This window comes from Pelophylax lessonae (genome assembly GCF_965119305.1).
Source record: "Pelophylax lessonae genome assembly, chromosome: 8".
Taxonomy (NCBI): Eukaryota; Metazoa; Chordata; class Amphibia; order Anura; family Ranidae; genus Pelophylax; species Pelophylax lessonae.
Genome location: NC_138775.1, coordinates 111467059 through 111480682, shown reverse-complemented (window position 1 = coordinate 111480682; position 13624 = coordinate 111467059). Strand labels below are relative to the sequence as shown.

Sequence of the window (13624 nt, the reverse complement as noted above, 5' to 3'; positions counted from 1 at the left end):
CTTTACAAAAAGGAGAGATGCCCTCTGTGATTGCTGTCCTGGTCAGGATTTTCACATTGCTGGGAGTGTACTTTTAAGGCTGTCTTTTCACAGCCTACAGGTGAGAGGCTAGCACCTCTGGTGAAGGATTGCACTGAACAAGCACTTGTGTCCTGTTTACTGATCGTCACTGAGCACTTTCATTGGGATTTCTTATTGGACTGTTTTCTCCTCTTTTTTACAAGACTACTGCGTGCCATTCATAGACTTTTCATTTATCCATTGATGTTTTTATTGTCTTATTGTTTTAGCGCTGCACTTTTCACTATCAGTTTTACATTGGGTTTTACATATTTTTTACCTTGGTGTCAGCTACTTTTATTTATTCCCATCCATTTATTTATTCATGCTTGCGCCGATATTCCTGTTTTTTCATCTTCCACTTCCGCCATCTTGGTTTTCCCTGGTGGTGTCTTTTGGTTGTTGGAGAGAAATCTCCTTATCTCACCTTCTGGTTTAGTTACTGAGCTTTTACCAGCGCTTTTTCTCCCTTTACGTTTTTTTTGTTACAGTCATGCTCTCATACAGTTTATAACCTTACTGTCCTGTTCCCCAAATACCAGTGTCCCAGATGTACAATTTTTATGTTTTTCTTGGTTATACAGGACTACTCCCTAGTTCCTTTATAAGAGGTCATAAAGCATACACAATGTAAAAGGTGGCAGCTCTCTGTATGTAGTCTCAAATTTTGCTTCTCACAGTCAAATTTTTCTTCTCACAGCCAAAAGCAGCAGTTCATAATACGGTCAGCACCATAAAAAAAAGCTACTTGCCTTTACTGGTGTTTTCTCTGCTTGGACGTCGCTCCAGGGAGTGATTCAGTTTCTCCTCCCCCGATCACTGCGTCTCCTGACCCCGTCTCTTGGAATACTGCTGCCGTCGCCGCTACTGCTCTGTGTGGCTAAGTAACGTTTCTCCCACTATGTCGGCATATCACCGTTCCGATCTCTTTCTCTCTCGGGGTCCGTTCGCTCCTGCTTGAGCGCTGTATCTTGTGTCGTGTCCCCTATCCAGCGATACTCCCCTGGCGTCTCGCGCCATTTCTCGGAGCTCAGCGAGGAGTATAGGAGGGAGCCTCTAGCAAGCCCTGCGGCGCGAGTCCTCACATGACCGCTTCCGGGCTCCTTTTCAATTTACTGTAATTCTCTCTTTATTGAGTAGACCCTGTAATCTGATTTTATGTAGGTGGAGAGTAATTATGAAGAGTGGGAGGAGCTTCAAGGAAGTGGGCGTGGTAAGTAATTGATAGCTGTGCTGCAAAGTGTCCCTGGAATTTTTTTACAAATGTTGGCAACTATGGAATGCCTTTGCTCTAATGGCGTTTGACCAGTTAGAGCTGTGGCATATTAGGGCAATTAAAAAAGTAGATAACTTTGCAAAGTATTGACTGTATCATACAGAAATATAGCCCTTACAGTTCAAAGCTGTATAACCAAATTCCTTTCAGGAATGCTATTATACAGGAGTCTATATTTTCTAAAATACTAAGAGCTTGGAGCAGTATATACACCTATACAGGGCTTTTTTTCAGGAGGAACGCGGTGGAACGCAGTTCCGGCACCTCCAACACTGAATGTAAGTGTGTAATTGCAAGGGGTGCTGGGGAGTGATGGAGGGTCTATTAATGATGGTCACTGGGGGAATCTATTGTCGCTGGTGGGGATCTTTTTTTTGCATGGGGGTCTGTTGTTGCTGGTGGAGGATCTTTTTTTGCATGGGGGTCTATTGTTGCTGGTGGAGGATCTTTTTTTGCATGGGGGTCTATTGTTGCTAGTGGAGAATCTATTGTTGCTGGGAGGGATCTTATATGTCTGGGGAGTCAGTTGTTGCTAGGAGGGATCTACTGTTGAGAGAGAGGTCTATTGTGGCTGCCTGCTGGAGAATCTGTTGTTGCTGCTGGAGGTCTATTGTTGTTGGGGTGGATCTATTATTGCTGGGGTGGTATTTTGTTGTGGGGGGGGCATTGTTGTGTGGGTGATCTCTTGTTTCTAGGGGGGTTCTATTGTTGCTGGCTGTGGGGGATCTATTTTGCTGCTTTTCTTGGTATAATTAACAAGTTCCATGCAAATTACTTAGCATCACAGAATGATACTGGGTTCTGTGTTCTCTAAAAGGGGCGGTACTGGGAGGTGGTTAGGGGGGTGGGACCAAGGGGCGTGCTTGGGGTGTGTATGGGGCAGAGACAAGGGGCGACTCAAAAGGGGGGAGTTCCTGTACTGTACCTACTCGCTGAGAAAAAAAGCCCTGCACCTATACATTGAAAAAGTATACTTTCAAAGAGTAAAAGATATACAAAGACTGCTAAAAAGACCCAAACATTTATTAAGCAAAGTAACAGGTCTACTTACAGGGGACACTGTAGGCAGTTATTACTTTTCTCCGCTGTGCTCTCCACTCAAGAACCACCACCAAATACTCTGTACTGGTATATGGTAACAAATGTCTAAGTGTATTAAAACCCATCTCCATATTAACTTCATATACAGTAAATGTGTATACTCAGATTGTTCTGATTGTTGGATCCTGTTGTTGGATATTGTCATTTTTGGGACTTAATGGACAAATGATACTCCCCATTCCTCCCCAAAGTACTGCACTAATTCCTGGCTTGAGCACTATTACATGGGGAGTACACATGTGTACATGTCTAATTACTCAGCAAGTCTTAGGCTCGATTCACATCTACACATGTTGCTTTTGAGGGTTTCAGCAGTGCTTTTTGCTGTGCTTTCTGCATTTTTTAAACCGCATTGTTACCGTGATTTTGCCGCGATTTGTGTGTTTTTTTGGGCTTTGCATTCACTGTGTATATCTGGTTGCTAAGGAGCAGAACGGGAAGCCAGCCACCACGTCCTTAACAGCTGAGGGTTCCCACTGACGGCTGAATGCAGAAAAAACAAACAATTGCCAGCAAAAAAAAATATGTGAAAAAAAAAATGACATGGAGTCCTCCCCCAGGTGGAGGGGACACCCCCATGCCAAAAAAAAAAAAAATCTATACCAGACCCTTATCCAAGCATGCAGCCCGGCAGGTCAGGAAAGGGAGGGGACGAACGCCCCCCCCCCTCCTGAACCATAGCAGGTCACATGCACTCAATGTGGGAGGGTGCGGTGCTTTGGGGCAGGTACTTTGCCCCCCCCACCCCAAAGCACCTTGATCCTGCCCCCCCTCCAATGTGCATGAGTATGGGGTACATCGCACCCTTACCCATTTACCAAAAAAGTAGTGTAGTGTGACAAAAGACAATAGACATTTTTTGACAAGTCCTTTATTAAATATGTAGCTACATTTTTGAAGTTAAAAAACCTCAATACTAGCAGCGCAAAATCCTACCATAGAATACCATGCAATAAAGTGCATACGTGATTAATAATTTAGAATATTTCTCCTGTGCGGTAAATAATCATAAAACCAACAAATGCAATAAACACCACAAAAAAAAAAACACACGTAATACCACACCACCCAGGTGAAAAAAAGGTGCAAAATATATATAGCGAAACAGGGATGAATGCAATCAAATATTGAAACCCAAACCTCAAAGAGCATTTAACTTTCAAACACCAACTAGGATATATAGTGTGGTATCCAATTAAAGGAAAAATTCCTGTCTGGCATACCATATCAAAGAGATCGTATCGCCCCCAAACGTCCCTGCTGAATACAGACCACTAGGAAGACCGGTTAAATAGAAAACAAATGGCCAATCAAATGCCTACAACGCCTCTCACCCCCCACGTATGTCCATCTGTGCCACCGAAACCGGCATGTACATGGAGAGATGTTCCTCCCCCTAATAATGACGCTGTAAACACTAGAAGTGACAACTAGACCCGAAGAGTGCCCGGAAGTAGAGCAAAAAACAGGAAACAATTAGAAGAGCCCAACTGCACTCACAGCCAGACTTCCCGGAAGAGACATATACACCGACATACTACGCCGCTGTGTACTGAATGTGAGTCTGCAAACTTTTTTCATTAATAAAACAATTTTGTACTACACCATAGGCTTTTAGGCTACACCATTGTATAAGGCTGTATACAAGAAAGTGAGAGGTGAGAGGCTAGTCACACAGGTTTGATGGCACTGCACTGAAGATCAGCATCACTTTCTTCAACTACCTAGAAATAAAAGGATTCACCATTTGCACGTTTCTTTGGACGTTTATGTTCCAGATTGCACAATATAGTTTTTTGGAAAGACTTTTTATTGAAGCACACCCATTGGTAATACAGATACATGGGAGGATACCATCCGGTGTCTATGCCAATTAGTATATCATGTTATATGTTCGTATGGACACTGAGCACTTTATGATATAATATATACGCCATTATATTTTTTATTGTTATTTTTTACGGATATACGCGGAGACACCATTTTGTTTCACAAATCACCTATAGTATCACTGCTCCCTGCACTGATGTATGGACACTTAGCACTTTAACTTATTCTTTATTTACATAGTATTTCATCAATTTTGTTTTATTTTACAGTGTGTAGCATACATTTGTATCGATATCATTATATCTCCATGATGTACTGTTTTTAAAGTATTTTATCAGTGCCATTGCACCTATAAGAAGACACACACCCAATACTATTAACTTATTTATTAATTTATTTTTGTCACATTGCACCTTAAGAGAGGCAGCGCAGCACTATATCACACTTTACACAGCCAGACTTCATTATCAAACATAAATCAGCCGATCAATTCATCAAAGGCAATAGACTCAGAACAAAAATTCCTGAATCCAGCAGGCACTCCATTCTAAAAACATAAATCAAACCCAAGCGAACACCAGAGCAGCGATATCATGAAAGAGGACAATGGCCAGCTCCAATCGGTGCTCCACACAGAAAAAAAAAATAATATATATATATATATTATCATATTATTGTGGGCATATCCTAAAGCCTTGTACACACGATCAGATTATTGGACAAATTTTCTTTAGTTTTTTGTTGCATGCTAGTCTCATATGGAAAGTGAAGAGTTTACTTTCATAAGAAAATTCTCGTACGACAGAATTCAACTTCAGAAGTGATGTCATTTGTTGAATTGTTTTGTATGTATTCTTTAGTTTCCAAGCATGCCTTTGATTTATGATTTTTTTCGGACGAAAAGTGTACTAATTAAATGAAAATTGGACGTTGTGTTCACATACGATAAACATTTTATAGCCTGCACATCCAGTTTTTGTCATCTGAAAAGTTGGAATCGGCTGTCAAAAGCACTATACTAACGATCTGAAAATTGGCAGATCGTTTGTCGGACGAAATTTTACTTCTGATTTTTTTATCGTGTGTACGGGCCTTTAGAGATATAGAAAATAGACCGTACACGGCCATCACAAATCATAAATACATCTACTTCCAGTCACTCTTCGGGCACTCTTCAGGTGTAGTTGTCACTTCCGGTGTTTACAGTTTACAGTGTCATTAAAAGCTGGAGAAAAGTCTCAGTGTATATGTCTCTTCCGGGAAGTCTGGCTGTGAGTGCAGTTGGGCTCTTCTAATTGTTTCCTGTTTTTTGCTCTACTTCCGGGCACTCTTCGGGTCTAGTTGTCACTTCTAGTGTTTACAGCGTCATTATTAGGGGGAGGAACATCTCTCCATGTACATGCCGGTTTTGGCGGCACAGATGGAGATACGTGAGGGGCGGGAGGCATTGTGGGGATTTGACTGGCCATTTGTTTTCTATTTAAACTGGCCTTTAGCTTTAGGCGCTACGATCTCTTTGATATGGTATGTGAGCAATGTGGACATTATCCCCCACTTGATTTCTCTGATCGTTGGCTATATGTATAAATGTAAGTACTTATAAACTTACTTGTGGTGTTTCTCACTTTGCCAGAGAGGAATTTTTCCTTTAATTGGATATGCACTATATATCCTAGGTGGTGTTTGAAAGTTATATACTTTTTGAGGTTTGGGTTTATCTGTATTCAATATTTGATTGCATTGATCCCTGTTCGCTATATATATATATTGCACTTTTTTTCACCTGGGTGGTGTAGTATTGTGTGTTTTTTTTTTTCACTTTTTTGCACTTTTCGGTGTGTTTATTGAGATGTAGCAGTACATATATACCCCTTTTTTCACCTGGGCGGTGTGGTATTTTTGTGGTGTTTATTGCATTTGTTGGTTTTATGATTATTTACAATTTTGTTATTTTAAAGGTAAATATTTTCTGTAGGGGATTTTATGTTCCTCCTCCCTGCTTAGACCAATCGGTCATTTTCCAGCTCATTATTCTAGATTTCGTGGCTTGGCTTATGAGATATAGTTTTGTGTTTTTATTCAGGGTAAGCACTTTTCTTTGTTTGGTCCTCTCCATTTCTCATTGTGATAATTTATCCCCCGATGGTAATTTCCAATTTTTGGTCCCACACACATTTTAGCATATATAATAATTTTTTATATTTTTTATATTTTTATTTACAGCATCTCACAAAAGTGAGTACACCCCTCACATTTTTGTAAATATTTTATTATATCTTTTCATGTGACAACACTGAAGAAATTACACTTTGCTACACTGTAAAGTAATGAGTGTACAGCTTGTATAACAGTGTAAATTTGCTGTCCCCTCAAAATAACTCAACACACAGCCATTAATGTCTAAACCACTGGCAACAAAAGTGAGTACACTCCTAAGTCAAAATGTCCAAATTAGGCCAAAGTGTCAATAATTTGTGTGGCCACCATTATTTTCCAGCACTGCCTTAACCCTCTTGGGCATGGAGTTCACCCCTTCAACCTCTGCAGCAATGCTGGCAGCACTTATACGTTTATTTCCCAAAGACAACCTCTGGATGTGGCACTGAGCACGTGCACTCAACTCCTTTGGTTGACCATGGCGAGGCCTGTCCTGAGTGGAACCTGTTCTGTTAAACCGCTGTATGGTCTTGGCCACCGTGCTGAAGCTCAGTTTCAGGGTCTTGGCAATCTTCTTATAGCCTAAGCCATCTTTATGTAGAGCGGCAATTCTTTTTTTCAGATCCCCAGAGAGTTCTTTGCCATGAGGTGCCATGTTGAACTTCCAGAGACCAGTATGAGAGAGTGAGGGCGATAACACCAAATTTAACTCACCTGCTCCCCATTTACACCTGAGACCTTGTAACACTAACGAGTCACATGACACCAGGAAGGCATAATTGCTAACTGGTCCCAATTTGGACATTTTCGCTTAGGGGTGTACTCACTTTTGTTGCCAGCGGTTTAGACATTAATGGCTGTGTGTTGAGTTATTTTGAGGGGACAGAAAATTTACACTGTTATACAAGCTATACACTCACTACTTTACATTGTAGCAAAGTGTAATTTCTTCAGTGTTGTCACATGAAAATATATAATTAATTAATTACAAAAATGTGAGGGGTGTACTCTCTTTTGTGAGATATTATATATATTTTTTATTATTTCTTTCCCATTGGTTTATTGGCTCCTGATTTGCTCCCCTTTTTTCTAATATATTTGAATATGGGATCTACAGTATATATTACTACATTGTGTAGATAAAGCTACATGCACATTTACATACATTTACTGAATGTATTGACTATTTACGGGATTTTATCTGTTTATTACAAGGTGTATATTTTTTGAAAATTCTATCACTCATCCGGATCCTAAAGAGGCCCAGACTGTGGGTGAAACACGTTGATCCACCGCACTGTAGGGTGTGTTTGTTATGTGATACACCTTTTATAAGCTATATTTACATTTGTCGATTTTATTATTTTATTTTCAATAAAATTTGTATTTTTTATGATTTGTTTTTCCTTCTATATTTTTGGGCACATTAAAATCCCCATCTTCCTCATCTAAGGGTTTCCCACTGTCAGACTTGGTTTATTTTTAGATGCACTGAATTTTCAGGGAATTGTGCCGGTATTTTGCTGATAGCTATTTACTCTCCACCCAATTCCCATATTTAACATACTATTAATAGGAAAAATTGTATTTTTGACTGGAGTTACCCTTTAATCGATGTTATGGGCACATTTCTCTTTTTCTCTTTACGTCTTCTACACTGTTTCACTGACCAAATAGGAAGATCCTACTGTAGCGCTACCCCCGTAGGAACTGCTTGAATAATTGTGCCTGGGTCCCTCACTGATTATTCCACAGACAGGTGCACACACTTTTCTGCTCGTTGTCTCCAATAACCAGTCTATGGGATGTGTTTTTTTGTATTTTATTAGGAAAACTTGGATAGGAGAAAGGAATTAGTAGGATAATCCAGATTAACTATTCACGTGAGGACAACTTCTTTAATAGAACTGTGTAGAAGACTGTTAGTAGAACTATACAGCAGGCTGTGTAAAAAAAATTTAAGACCCTTTTGTAGCTGAAAGAATCTAGTGGATTTTGCTTCTTCAAGACACTAGCCAGTGTCCCCTTTAGCTTTCACCCAGTATGCTGACTTCTAGCACAGAAAGGGGGATTTTAGCAACAACAGTCTCTAGAATTCCTTCAGGGGGTCCGTACTCACAAGGCCCTGACCGCAAGCAACCTTCCCTTCTGTGATACCAGACAGGATTCGTAGACATCCTCCCTTAGTCAGCTTGCAAGAGAACCATGGGTTTCAGCTTCAGTATTTCAGGCCTTCAGGTCTCCTACCTGAGGCCGCATGGCAGCCTGTGCTGTAGAGAGGCAGCAGCCCTCTCCCCACCTAGATCTCTCCCTCTAGATGTGGGCTGGACTGTGCCACAAGGCCATGTGCTCTACAGATATAAATGCATTCACCCAGCATGCCTTGGGGCTCATCCCCTTCTAAATGGCTAGAGCTGTATAGACATCCCATGCTCTCATCTGCCAGATTTCCATCCACTATCCAGTATACTCCACTGCTACTGGATCAGTTTGAAACATCAGGACAGTGTGAGCAGCACCTGAGCACACTGAGCAACCTCTGCTAACAATCACAGATCTCTGTTAACCACTTGCCGCCCGCCCGCCGTCAATTGACGGCGGAGCGACCATTATCCTGGGAAGACGTCATATGACGTGATCCCAGGAAACAGGGCAGGCACGCGATCGCGTGCGCGCCGCCCTGCACTGCCAGTGTCGGGGTGTCCCCGGGACACCCCCCGTCACCGGCAGGGGGGAAACAGCCAATGGGCGTGGCTGTTTCCCATGTGATCGGTTGTGTTCCAATGACACAGCCGATCACAATAGAGGAGCCCGGGAGATGACCGCGCATGCACGATCGGGAGTGCGCAGCGCGGTCATGTCGGTGGCACTGTGTTCCGTAGGAACACAGCTGTCACCGGCAGTAGTAAACAGTCCCTGACAGTGACTGTTTACTATGTGATCGGCTGTGAATCCATTCACAGCCGATCACAAAATGTAAACAAAGAGCAGTAACTCACTGTTACTAGCTCTTCTCCCCTCATACAGCTTCCAGTATGAGGAGAGCAGAGCTAGAAACAGTGAGTTACTGCTCTGTGTACCTGTAAAAAGTAAAATCACACTAATATCACACTAATAAAGGTCCCCACACAGTCCTCAGCCCCCCCCCCAATGTCACCTGTCACCCAACAGTCACCTCATCAGTGCCCAGAAATTGACACCCATAAGGCTACGTTCACATGTGAGCGCAGAGATCGTGGGCAGAATCACAGCGATTCTGCCCGCGATCCGGAAATCATTGCAAATTGCGGGACGCCTGTGCGTTGCCCGTTTTTTGCAATAGCACCCCAAACGCTGTGCGATGTTGCCGCCATTTCCGCCTGCCGAATCGCGGTAACATCGTGCAAACAACGCATGACGCCCAAAAAAGGTACAAGAGTTTCTTTGGGGCGTCATGCGTTGTTTGCGTGATGTTACCTCGATTCGGCAGGTGGAAATCGCAGCAACATCGCACAGCGTTTGGGGTGCTATTGCAAATCACGGGCAACGCACAGGCGTCCCGCAATTTGCAATGATTTCTGGATCACGGGCAGAATCGCAGTGATTCTGCCTGCGATCGCTACGCTCACATGTGAACGTAGCCTAAAGTTCACCGGTCACCAGAGACTGCCATCAGTACCGCCGTGCACCATCGCCCGTCACCTGTCACCCATCATTGACCATCGCCCGTCACCTGTCACCCCATCAATCACAGTCACCTGTCACCCCATCAGTCATCGTCATCTGTCACCCTATCAATCATTGTCACTTGTCACCCCATCAGTCATCGTCACTTGTCACCCCATCAATCATCGTCACATGTCACCCCGTCAGTGATTGTCATCTGTCACCCCATCAATCATCGTCACTTGTCACCTCATCAATCATCGTCACCTGTCACCTCATCAATCATCATCGCCTGTCACCTCATCAATCATCGTCACCTGTCACCCCATCAGTCATCGTCACCTGTCACCCCATCAGTCATCGTCACCTGTCACCCCATCAGTCATTGTCACCTGTCACCCCATCAGTCATCATCACCTGTCACCCCATCAGTCATCGTCACCTGTTTGCCATATACATGCAATCACTTACTGACCGCCTAACGACTATATGCGTCGGCCATTAAAAGCTAAATACTGGGGTTATGGCAGCAGATAGCCCCTATAACCCCGGTATTTTTTGAAACGGCGGGCGGTCGGCTTTTCAGATAAGGGTGGTCCCAGTGGCGGATTCGCCGCGGAATTACCCTTACGGTGCAGGGGAAGAGGTGCCCCCCCCCTCCCGCCGCGTCCCAGACGTTTTCCCAGCTTACCGGACCCGCCGGCAGCGGGGAAAACTATCTGGTCCCGGATCCTCAGAGACAGGAAGTCGAGTGAGGGCAAGATGGCCCTCACTCGACTCTATGGTCTTGGAGGACCGGAGCTACGTCAAAAGACGTTGCCTAGCAACCGGTTTAAAGGGCCGCTTTTTTTTTTTTTCTTTTTTTTTCCTCTTTCAACAATTTTTTTTTTCTTTTTTAGAGTAGTTGTGAGGTGTGAGGTCTTTTTGACCCCAGATCTCACAATAAAGAGGACCTGTCATGCCTATTTCTATTACAAGGGATGTTTACATTCCTTGCAATAGGAATAAAAATGATCAAAACATTTTTTTTTTTAAACTGTGTAAAAATAAAAAAATTATAAATAAAATAAATAGGAAAAAAAAAAATTAAAGCGCCCTGTCCCCGTTAGCTCGCGCGCAGAAGCAAACGAATACGCAAGTCCCGCCCACATATGTAAACGGTGTTCAAACCATACATGTGAGGTATCACCGTGATCGTTAGAGCGAGAGCAATAATTTGAGCCCTAGACCTCCTCTGTAACTCTAAGCTAGTAACCTGCAGACATTTTTAAAATGTTGCCTATGGGGATTTTTAAGTACCAATGTTTGGCGCCATTCTGTGAGCATGCGCAATTTTGAAGCATGACATGTTGGGTATCTAATTACTCGGCGTAACATTATCTTTCACATTATGGAAAATATTGGGCTAAATTTACTGTTTTCTTATTTTTTAGTTAAAAAAAGTGATTTTTTTTCAAAAAAATCGCATTTGGAAGACTGCTGCGCAAATATGGTGTGATAAAAAATATTGCAACGATCTCCATTTTATTCTCTAGGGTCTCTGCTAAAAAAAATATATATAATGTTTGGGGGTTCCAAGTAGTTTTCTAGCAATAAAAATGACTTTAGCTTGTAAACACCAAGTGTCAAAAATAGGCCCAGTCTTAAAGTGGATAAATGGACAACTTTGTGTAAAGCGCTACTTGGATTTTAGGCCTATGTATGTGGCCAGGCTGTGAAAAAGTGTTACACATGTGGTATACATACTCAGGAGAAATAGCAGAATGTATTTTGGGGTGCAATTTTTGCTATGTACATGCTATGTGTTAGAAATATTGCATAAATGGACAGCTTTGTGTAAAAAAAAAATGTGTTTTCATTTTCTTTCCACATTTTCCAAAAACTTGTGGAAAAAAATGACATATTCAAAAGACTCATTATGCCTCAAAAATTATACGTTGGGCTGTTTGCTTTCCAAAATGGGGTCATTTTATGGGGGTTTCCATTGTCCTGGTGCTCCAGGGCCTTCAAAAGTACGATAGGTTGTCAGAAAATTATATGTGTAATTTGTGCCCCTAGAATGCCGGACGGTACTACTTGGATGTTAGGCCTCTGTATGTGGCCAGGCTGTGAAAGTCTCACACATGTGGTATCACCATACTCAGGAGGAGTAGTAAAATGTGTTTTGGGGTGTAGTTGCAAGTATACATATGCTGTGTGAGAGAAATAACCTGTTAATACGTCAATTTGTAAAAAAAAAAAAAAATCTTCATTTTGCAAAGAGTTGTGGGAAAAAAATGACAACTTCAAAAAACTCACCATGCCCCTTATTAAATACCTTGGAATGTCTACTTTCCAAAAAGGGGTCATTTGGGGGGTATTTGTACTTTCCTGACTTTTTAGTGTCTCAAGAATTGAGATAGGCCTTCAGTACATCAGGTGTGGTCAAGTGTGATCAATTTTCAATGATTAGCACCATAACTTGTGGACTCTATAACTTTCACAAAGACCAAATAATATACACTTATTTGGGTTATTTTTACCAAAGATAAGTAGCAGTGTAAATTTTGGCCAAAATTTGTGAAGAAAAATTACTCATTTGCTAAATTTTATGACAGAAACAAAGAAAAATGCGTTTTTTCACAATATTTTCAGTCTTTTTTTATTTATAGCACAAAAAATAAAAAACCCAGTAGTGATTAAATACCATCAAAAGAAAGCTCTATTTGTGTGAAAAAAAGGACTCAAATTTTTTATGGGTACAGTGTTGCATGACTGAGTAATTGTCATTCAAAGTGTGAGAGTGCTGAAAGCTGAAAATCAGTCTGGGCAGGAAGGGGGTAAAAGTGCACTGTAGGCAAGTGGTTAAGCAGACAGCACACACATTTCCCTGACTGTCCGCTCTTTAGGCAAAGAAACAAAAAAGGATATATACTCACTCTAGCACCTAACTAGGAGGGCACTACACTACTTTACCTGGTGAATGATTGTATGGTTGAGCTGTCTGAGCTTCTAAGTTTTAGATTATTTGTTGATAATATGTACTTCCTATATACACTATATGTTCAAGTTTGTTTTTACAAGCCCTTATATCTGAAGGGAGAGGGGATGCTTTACCCAGCCACGTGGCTTGTTTATGGTATTTGCTTCAACTGGCCCCAGGCACGCATTCTCCCTACTTAGTGGTAGATAAGGGTTTATGGTACTTTCTTTCTTGTAACACACCATGTGGAAAAAATTACAGCTACAACTGTTTGCGGATTTCTGGAAAGGTTATTTTTCTCTTTCCCTGTGTGTAGAGATGAGACATCTCTTTAGGTTTACGGCTTCCTCTTCTTCTCCGTATATCCCTTTGTCAAACACAGGTCATTTGCTCATTAACCACTGCGCACAGATTTGGTTAGTTAGAGCTAATAATCTTTGTTCATTACCCTTCCCAATAGCCACCATAAAAATTGTATCATGGAATGTTAAGGGCCTACGCTCTCCTTCTAAGTATTTGAAGATATTATGGCATCTCAAACGCTTACAAGCGGATATTGCTTTACTACAGTAAACCCACCTACCATCCACTGA

General features: G+C 41.8%; 1 protein-coding gene across 1 annotated transcript in view; it reads left to right on the top strand.

Annotated features, from left to right (window-relative positions):
- CACNA1I (calcium voltage-gated channel subunit alpha1 I) overlaps window positions 1–13624 on the top strand; it is a 2042880-nt gene that overhangs the window by 1559010 nt on the left and 470246 nt on the right. The gene's annotated exons all lie outside the window — the stretch shown is intronic.